This window comes from Oratosquilla oratoria, chromosome 2 (genome assembly GCF_046742065.1).
Source record: "Oratosquilla oratoria isolate Oo_2021 chromosome 2, ASM4674206v1, whole genome shotgun sequence".
Lineage (NCBI taxonomy): Eukaryota > Metazoa > Arthropoda > Malacostraca > Stomatopoda > Squillidae > Oratosquilla > Oratosquilla oratoria.
The window spans coordinates 27,105,986-27,115,985 of NC_134778.1; positions in this window are offsets into that span (position 1 = coordinate 27,105,986).

Consider the following 10,000-nt stretch of genomic DNA (forward strand, 5'->3'; position numbering starts at 1 on the left):
TAAAACTAATTTCCCTTTGTGTAAAATTTGGTCCTTTAATCTTCAACAACGAAGAATACTTTCAGTGTCGTGGGCTTGCGATGGAAAGTCCTCTCAGTGCCGTGTTAATCTTTCTGTACATGGAGGTACTAGAGAGAGACCATTTCATAGAAATAATGGGCCATGATTCCACCTGGATGCGGTATGTGGACGATGTACTCGTTGTCGCACCCGTAAATACCGATTTGGATGGTAAGTTACACGAGTTAAAACAGATAAAACGTGACATCCAATTCACCATGGAACATGAGAAAGGTAACCATCTGGCCTTTCTGGATACAGTAATATGGAGACGAGGTAATAAGACAGCATTTTCAGTCCACAGAAAATGCACGAACAAAAACGACATCGTGCATTTCTACTCCGCACACCACAACAAAATAAAAAGTGGAATCGTTATAGGCTTCTTCCTGAGAGCATTTAGAGTATGTAGTGAGGAATTTCTCCAGGAGGAAATTAATTACATTTTTGACATTTTCAAAAAATTATATTACCCAACAGGCTTTTTATATAGAAACAAAGAAAAGGCGTTACAAATAAGAAATAGGGGTGGCAAAAGTAAAGAGGCTAATGATGAGAACCGTGGGTATCTGTCCGTACCCAACTCCAAGTGCTCAAATGTCATAGAACAAAATCTCACCAAGGCAGGCCTGAAACTGGCATTTAGCACGGGAGTAAAAATAGGCGACGTTGTGAGAAATAAAATTAGAACCAAAATCAAAGACGAAGATAAATGTCTAGTTTACAGAATTCCTTGCAAAAGCTGCCCCGCTAGTTACTATGGCGAAACTAGCAGAGGAATTCACAAGCGGACGATTGAACACAAAAATGACATCAAAGCCCACCGGACATCCAACTCATTAGTAGTACACATCGACAACTTTGGCCACCTGGCGGATTGGGAAAAAAACAGGTACTCCACAATGGACTTAACAAAAAGGAAAGGAGGACAATTGAGGCAGTGTATATTACCTCACTCCCATGTAGCAATCATCGGGACGGTTTTGTCAAGTTGGCGGGGATAGCAAGCGGCCTAATTATCCACGAGGCAAAACGAAAGCGAGATGGCAACAACATTGATCGGGGAGGAACGAGGTGAGCTGTGCGATTATATAAGGTGTCGTTGTCTTATTTGTGTATACTCTGAAGAAGTCCTAGTTGGACGAACCGTCAGAAATAAAACTTCAACGGATTCTTGGCGCTTAAACTCACCGCCCTACCACTCATATATATATATATATATATATATATATATATATATATATATATATATATGTCTATATATATATATATATATATATATATATATATATATATATATGAGAGAGAGAATGTGGGTGGGGAAGGGCAAACGAAGAAAATGAGAAAAACTGTGGAAGCTGCACATATCGCCACCAACAAGAACAACAACGACAGAGACGGATTTAAATGCCTCTCGAAAACAGCAAGTGTCCTAATAATTAAATCGTTAGCCAAAGGGAAAACATGACGCTCATACCTTGGCGGGTTCCCTCTCACTACGAATATAAGAATTGTGATCCGTCTGTAAGGCTCCCCGGTGTGCTCGATGTGGTAAGGGTCACGCCACGCAAGACTGTAAGGAAAGTCAACTATTCTGCGTCAACTGCTGTGGCAAACACTCTGCAGCGTACCCCAACTGTCCGGAAGTAGCCATCCGGAAAATAGCGCATAAAGTGAAAAACCAGCGCTACACCCCCTTCGCAGAGGCTTTGGTCATCGCCAGGGAACGTTGGGAATCCCGTTTAAAGGATGAATGGGCGAAAGAGAGAGACTTCGCTGCTCCCCCCAAGAATTCAAAACCCCCGTAAAAGGAGGCAAATCTAAGGTTTCCCACCCCAACCACCGTCTCCTTGGACGTTTCATCTCCCACCGAAGTCGGCAAGACCACCGAGGAAAGAAAGAAACTCAGACCCAGGAAGAGGAAATCCAAGGCTTCCAAAACTAAAAACAAAGAGGCAGAACCATCCACAATGCCTACCCACCCCAGGGAAGAGGATGAGGGCATCCCCCTAGATGATGGGGACAGCACCACTAGGCATACAAAAAGCAGCGAGACCACACACGAGCACACCTCGTCACCCTCCCCACCCCCACCCAACGACACACCCGCAGCCAGCACCATGAATTACCTCGTGGCCACCGTTGAGTCCCTACAACGGGACCTGGCACGGTCCAACCCACAAGCAGCCAAGCTATTAGATGGGATCTTCGTGATCCTAAAATCCATCTCAGAGATCACAAACAATGGAGGTAATTAGAATTATGCAATGGAACTGCAGGGCGATTAACACCGCCCGAGACCTCCTAGTGCAGCACCTTGCAGGAAGCTCCTATCAGGTACTTGCACTACAATCCCTCCACACCTCTCCCCACCAGTTGCCAACCCTGCCAGGGTATCACTACCCTCCCTTCTTCGCAACCGACGACTCCGGCAAGGTTCGAACCGCCACGTACGTCTCCATAGGACTGGCCGCCCGTGCTGGGTCACTTCCAGCCTCCCCCCTAGAAGAAGGCTACGGGGTGGTATCCTCCGTTTCTTTACAAGATGGCCGGTCAGTACACATACCCAACTTTTACAACCCAACCACGTCGCTTAAATTCGAGTGGCTGGGAACCCTCCCGGACAATTGGATCGTGGTAGGTGACTTCAACAGAAGGGACGCCCTTTGGGAGGACGGATACCCCCGCTCCTCACCAGAATTATGCTCCCAACTAGACGCGGCTGACATCGTCCTTCTTAACGATGGGAGACACACTAGGCTACCTGACTGCCCAGAACATGGTACCTCAGCCTTAGATCTCTCTTTCGCATCCCCAAACATTGCGGGGATTACGGAATGGGCGGTCCAGGACGACCCTTTGTCCTCCGACCACCTCCCCATCACCGTCACCTTACACCTCACCCCCACTACCCACCCCCCGCCATCTCAAGCAACTTTCAACCTGGGAAAAGCGGACTGGACGACCTTTCAATCCCACCTAGCCGACGCCCACCTCAAACTCGAGCTCACCCGCCCGATAGAGGAATTAAACACCCTCTTCACGGACATTGTGCTCGAGGCGGCCCGGCTAGCCATCCCAGTGACTGGCGGTAAGCACGGAAGACGCGGCCATCCATGGTGGACGGAGAACTGCAAGGAGGCTGTTAAAAAGAAAAAACTGGCCTATCAGCGGTACAGGAGGGAGGGCTCGGAGTCCGCCCATATCGCAATGAAACAGACCAAAGCTCTGTGCAAGAAGACCATTGCTCAAGCAAAACTGGACTACTGGAAAAACGTCAAGAAGGACAAGCTGGACCTCACCGAAGCATGGAAGAGGTTCAAGGAAATTAAGAGTCACTACAGCCCCCCCGATGATGACCTCAAGGCTCCCGATGGGAGGGTGTTGCGCACAGCCGAGGATAAGGCAGAGGGGCTCCTCCACCACTTTGCCAGCGCGAGCTCCTCAGCTAGCCTCCCCGCTGAGAAGCGCAACTTCCGGGCAGCCCATGATGACCTTGTGGACCTCTCCCCCCCCAAGGGGGAGCACACGGACCTCTCGCTCTTCGAGCTGAAGTGGGCTCTCAGGGCCATTAAGGCCACCAAGAAATCCCCAGGTGCAGACAAAATTGTGTACCCACTTCTGCGACACCTCCCTCCCGCCCTCCAGCAATCCTTGTTGGCGATCTACAACAAATGCTGGAGAGAAGGCTTGGTACCACTGGCATGGAAACATGCAATTGTGGTCCCCATTCCCAAGGCGGGAAAACAGAGGAACCTGGTGGAAAACCACCGGCCCGTGGCCCTCACCTCCCACGTCGGAAAGGTCTACGAACGTATCATCCTGAACCGCCTAAGCCACCATGTGGACTCAAACAAGTGCCTTCCGAAGCTTCAAGCAGGGTTCAGGAGGGGTAGAAGCGTAACGGATCACGTCGTGAAGCTCGCCGAACACATCCGGAGAGCCCGAAGGCAGAGAAGAATTCTTCACACTTGTTTCCTGGACATCTCCAAGGCTTTTGACACCGTTTGGCACACAAAGCTCCTATTGAAGCTGAAGTCCATAGGGGTCTCCCCGGCAATCTTCAACTTCGTGAAGTCATTTCTCGCCGGCAGAACAATTGCGGTTCGGTGGAAAGGGATCATCAGTTCGCAAGCCAAAATCGACATGGGGGTCCCCCAGGGCTCCGTCGTCGCCCCCCTACTCTTCACCCTGCTACTAGCGGGGGTGGGAGAGGGGGTGAGACATGACACCATAGTCACTGCCTACGCGGACGACATAGCCCTCTGGAGGAAGTCCAGGTACCGACGGCCAAAGAAGAACTCTGCAAACCATCGGGCGGAGGTAAGGGTATTTCAAGAGCAAGTGGACGTGGTCGTAAACCATCTCATGGACCTTGGATTCACCCTCTCCGGGACCAAAACTGTATACATGCCGGTGCACAGCAAGGGTTATAACGCAGGTCAGTATCCGGACTGGAATCAAATCACGGTCTGCGGTACTGCTGTGAAACCCGCTGCCTCCGTCCGCTACCTGGGGGTCACCTTCCAGCGGGACGGCCTTTGGAACGAGCACCTGAGACTAGCCTGTCTCAGTGCCAGACGGGCGCTCAATCTCGTCAGAGTCATCCGTCGGGAGAAATGGGGCCAACGCAGGGAAACTCTGATTCCCATCATTCAGAGCCTCGTGCGTTCACGCCTTCTCTTCGGCGCCCCCGCTCTCCACGACCTCCCTCCGACGGCCGTGCAAAGAATGGCTCGGGTAGAGTGCCAAGCGCTCCGCCTAGGGCTAGGACTAGCAAAGTCGGTTCCCCAGGCCCAAATCTACAATGAAGCCGGCCTACTACCACTCAGGCATTGCCTGAAGAAGGGTGCCTGTACATACCTATTCAGCTCTGCAAGGGTACCTAACTCCACAGATGAAGAGATGGATGAGAGCTGGAACTCAGCCTCCACCCCCGTTCCCGTTCACGGCCTTCCCTTTACAGTAAGGGACATCTGCAAGAAGGCCAAAATCCAACCTGGCCAACGCCGGAGGATTGCCCAGTGCCAGGTGGACGCCTTCCCTCCGTGGGCCCTCACCCCTCCTGAGGTGGAGCTTAACCTTCCCGGGCTTAGCCGTCGAGACGACCCACACACGCTTGCAGCGCGAGCAAGGGAGCAGATTGCGCTCAAATACCGTGACGACCTGCTGATATATACAGACGGATCAGTGTTCGAAGATGGACGCTCAGGAGCAGGCATCTACCTGTACAACACAAAGGAAGCTCACCCAGTGAAACTACCCCCCACCACCATCCTCACGGCTGAGCTCGTCGCCATCAGAGAGGCAGTGCAAATTGTACTCGCCCTTCCCCACCCACCACCGCAGGTAACGGTGCTATCAGACTCGAAATCTAGTCTAATAGCTATCCAGAACGGCAGCTGTGCGTCACGTCCCGCCATCCTTAACGACGTCCTGTGCCTTCTAACGGAGGCCGGCAGGGCAGGAGTCCACTTCCGATTCCAATGGGTCCCCTCGCACGTGGGCCTCCTTGGCAACGAGATGGCAGACAAAACTGCCAAAACAGGTGCCACATTGCCTAACAGCAAAGTCACCTCAATCCAACCCTCTGCACATGACTTCTTTTGCAAAATTGACCGCGCTGCCTGGGACATCTGGAAATTGGAGTACCACTCTACTGCTGTTGAACGTGGATGGCTCCTTAAGACCTGCCTTGGACCGACCCCCCCTACCTTCTCCTCTCTACCCCCGTACATTGCGGCAACAGTCAGCAGGATACGGGTGAATCACTGGCGGACCAAATATACCACTTCCCGCTGCACCTGTGGCGCGGAAGTATCTTTCAAGCACTGCCTCTTCTTGTGCCCCGAATTGGAAGCCCACTTCTGGCCCCTAAGGTCAAACTTCAATGACCCTGCCACAGCCCTCGAACGCCTCATTGCGGACTCCTCCTCCAAAGTCGACCTCCTCGTCCTTGCAGCCAACCTCGTCTGCTCCTCCCCAGTCGGGGGACTGCTGTAAACACCCCGACCACCCCCACATGCACCCGCATGCCCACAAGCAAAAATCAAAACTCTTACCCAATTACACAACTTCTCAAATCACCCCAACACTTCCCTAACATCTCCAAATACACTATTTGAAGCCACCCAGAAACTACAAGCCAGTCCCTAAATCGGCTAGCTCCGCTGGGACTAAAATCACAAAACTAGAACAGAACTAGAACTGTAATGCTGTAGTCCTCTGAAGAAGACCAAGTTGGTCGCAACGTTAGGGCAATAAACTCTATTCCTAACACATCTTCGTTTGCCCTTCCCCACCCACATTCTCTCTCATTTGTCTGAAATAATCTTAAATATATATATATATATATATATATATATATATATATATATATATATATGTATGTATGTATGTATACATATATATGTATATATGTATATATATATATGTATATATATATATATATATGTGTGTGTGTATGTCTGTGAGTGTGTGTGTGCTTGTGTGTGTGATGTGTGTGTGTTTGTGTGCGTGTACATATATATATATATATATATATATATATGTATATATATATATATATATATATATATATATATATATATATGTATATAAAATTGAAGGTGAAAGAAGTTGACGAGGAGAAATGGGAGAATTTTACGCCTTAACGTTTCGACCCGCAGGGTCTTGATCACAAAGCTAACAACTCAAACGCGTAACCGGATATTTTATACACGGACGGGTCATCTTATGGACGCTTCGGAGAGCTTGTTATTTTATCTGTGTATTCTTTTATTATTAATAAGCTTGTGGCTTTTGCTAAACATATAAATCCTTCTCTATGGTTAATGTTGTTATTAGTGTTGATATATGCTGCCTCAATTGTCTTCCTTAGTTTCTTGGATGATCCTTTATTTAATACGGTTGTGTTGTTCCAGTCTGGAAGGTGACCATGTTTATCCACATGTATTACTATGGAGTTAGATGTCCTATGGGCTTTTACGTCATTTTTATGTTCATTTATCCTTTTTATTAAGTCCGCGACCAGATTCACCAAAATATGAAGAGGGACAGCTTTTACACGGGATTTTATAAACAACGCTGTTTTCGTTAGTGGGATTATTGTCGCTACGTGTTACCAAATGTCCTACTTTGCTACCTGACGTCCTGGCTATTTTAATACCCGCTTTTAGAAGAAAAGTGTCTAGGTATGAATTAACATTAGAGTTTGGTACTGTGATATATCTGGTTTCATTATTACATTTATTATCATTCTTATTTTTATTTTCATCTTTACTTTTGTTAATTATTTCTTTGGCTTTCTTTTTCAACCTACATAAGAGACCTTTTGGATATTTGAGTTTGATGAAAGTCTCAGTAATATGTTGTAATTCAGGATCTAGAAATTCTTTACTGCATATACGAAATGCTCTGAGGAAGAAACCTATTATAATACCTGTTTTAGTTCTGTCATCATGTCCTGGGTTTCCGGTATACTGAAAATTTCACATTTTTATCTGTTCTATGGATAATTGTGTCTAAGAAAGGTAATTTTCCGTTATTTTCATTTTCTGCAGTAAGAAATTAGAGCGAAAATTAAAACAGTTATGTGAAAATAGTGATTGGAACAATGCGGGTAATCCAGAATTAGTAACGAACCTTTCAGACAGACAACTGTCAGATACAGAAATTCAAGCACTATCGTTAGGTATAAAATTTGATGTCGGAATTCACAAAAAGAAATTTAGTGAATATCTAAACAAAAACTATATATGGAAAATGGATGATGTAGACAAAGGTTTTATTCAAGGTATTACCACATGCTATCAAGCCTTAGCAAACAAGAACAAATGTGTTATTCCAAAAAGATTTCTCAATGCTTTAATTTGCCTAAATAAAGACAAATATTATAATCACAAGTGCAGACAAAGGAGGAGGCATAATAGTAATGAACCAACAAGACTACAATAATAAAATGTTAGATTTACTCAGTGACAGTGAAACCTATGAGAAAAAACATAATGGTTACACAAAAAATGAAGGCGAAAATTTCACAACAAAAGCGAGAAAAATATTAAAGAAATCAGAGCAAGGGAAAAAACTATCAAACTTACTTGAAGAAGCACCCATACCACCAAGAATGCACGGCCTGCCTAAGATCCACAAAACAGGAATTCCTATGCGCCCCATTACGTCAGGAATCAATAGTGCACCTCATAAGTTAGCCAAATGTTTAGCTAAACCTTTACCCAATACTTTAGGAACTATCAGTGATGCACATCTACGAAATTCGTCGGATCTAATTAACAGATTAAAAGTTTTAGATTTCAATAACAAGAAACTAGCCAGCTACGATGTCACCTCTTTGTATACTCGAGTATCAATAAAAGGCGCTCTAAATGCTGTTGAACGAGTAGTAAATAATTTGAAAAATGAAGATCTACCCGTACCCAAAAAAGATTACCTCGAATTAATTTCTCTTTGTGTAGGATTTGGCGCTTTCACTTTTGATAGTATTGAATACAGACAACACATTCTGGCCTCGCCATGGGTAGTCCTCTTTCTGCAGTGTTAGCAAATTTATACATGGAAATACTCGAAACAGAAGAATACATGACTATAATAGGTAGGAATAGTAAATGGTTTAGGTATGTTGATGACATACTCGTAATTGTACCTAAAGATACATACATTAATAACAAACTCAGGAGATTAAACAGTGTAAATGAAAATATACAATTTACTGCAGAAAATGAAAATAACGGAAAATTACCTTTCTTAGACACAATTATCCACAGAACAGATAAAAATGTGAAATTTTCAGTATACCGGAAACCCACCAATAAAGAAGACTATATACACTTCTACTCAGGACATGATGACAGAACTAAAACAGGTATTATAATAGGTTTCTTCCTCAGAGCATTTCGTATATGCAGTAAAGAATTTCTAGATCCTGAATTACAACATATTACTGAGACTTTCATCAAACTCAAATATCCAAAAGGTCTCTTATGTAGGTTGAAAAAGAAAGCCAAAGAAATAATTAACAAAAGTAAAGATGAAAATAAAAATACTGGGTAATTTTTTTTTTTTTTTTTAAATCGTCCAGGGTTTTCCAGCGGAATTAGACTAATTGTGATGCTCTGAGTCCTAAAATGCCCTTGGTTTTTCTCAATCAGGTCAGGATTGTTCGCTACAGACATTTAAGAAAAAAACGATTTTTCGTCCAAAAACCCAATTTCTGCGGATCATAAAAATTCGGTTTTTCCGTTTTCCTGGGGAAATAAAAGTCAACGTATCCAAATTCATTCATTTTTTATATACTCGATTACATTTGATAAGCTTAATACATGTACATGAGCGTTACGTGACACAAAAGTTCGGCGTTCACGGCGTAAATCGCCGTTTCCTCGAATTCTGTGTGTGAGCAGCTGCTGGGTTGTCTCTCTTCAGCGACTAGCAGTAGTCCGCGAGCATGACTGCGTCCCACCTCTCCTCCATTTGACGCATGTCCTGATGGAACCTTTCTCCCTGCTCGTCGCTGACCGCACCAAGGTTTTCAGGAAACTTCTCCATGTGTGAGAACAGGAAATGCATCTTTATACTCATCAAACACACGAGGTTTTGGAAGTTCTTTATCATGCTGTTGATGAGTGTGGGCGTGGTTTGCTGCCTTCTTGTTCCCCAGGAAGTTGTTCACCACCTGCACAAACGACCTCCAGGCGGCGCACTCTAGCGTGTTCATGGAGTTTTCGAACTCTGTGTCCTTGATGAGCTGCCGTATCTGTGGGCCATCGAAAATGCCGGCCTTCAGCTTCTCAATGGTCACTCCAGGGAAGGCTCGCCACAGGTAGTTGAAGCACCTCCCATCCTTGTCCAGAGCGCGCGTGAACTGTTTCATTAACCCAAGCTTGATGTGAAGCGGTGGGAACAAAATATTTTCCCGGTCAAC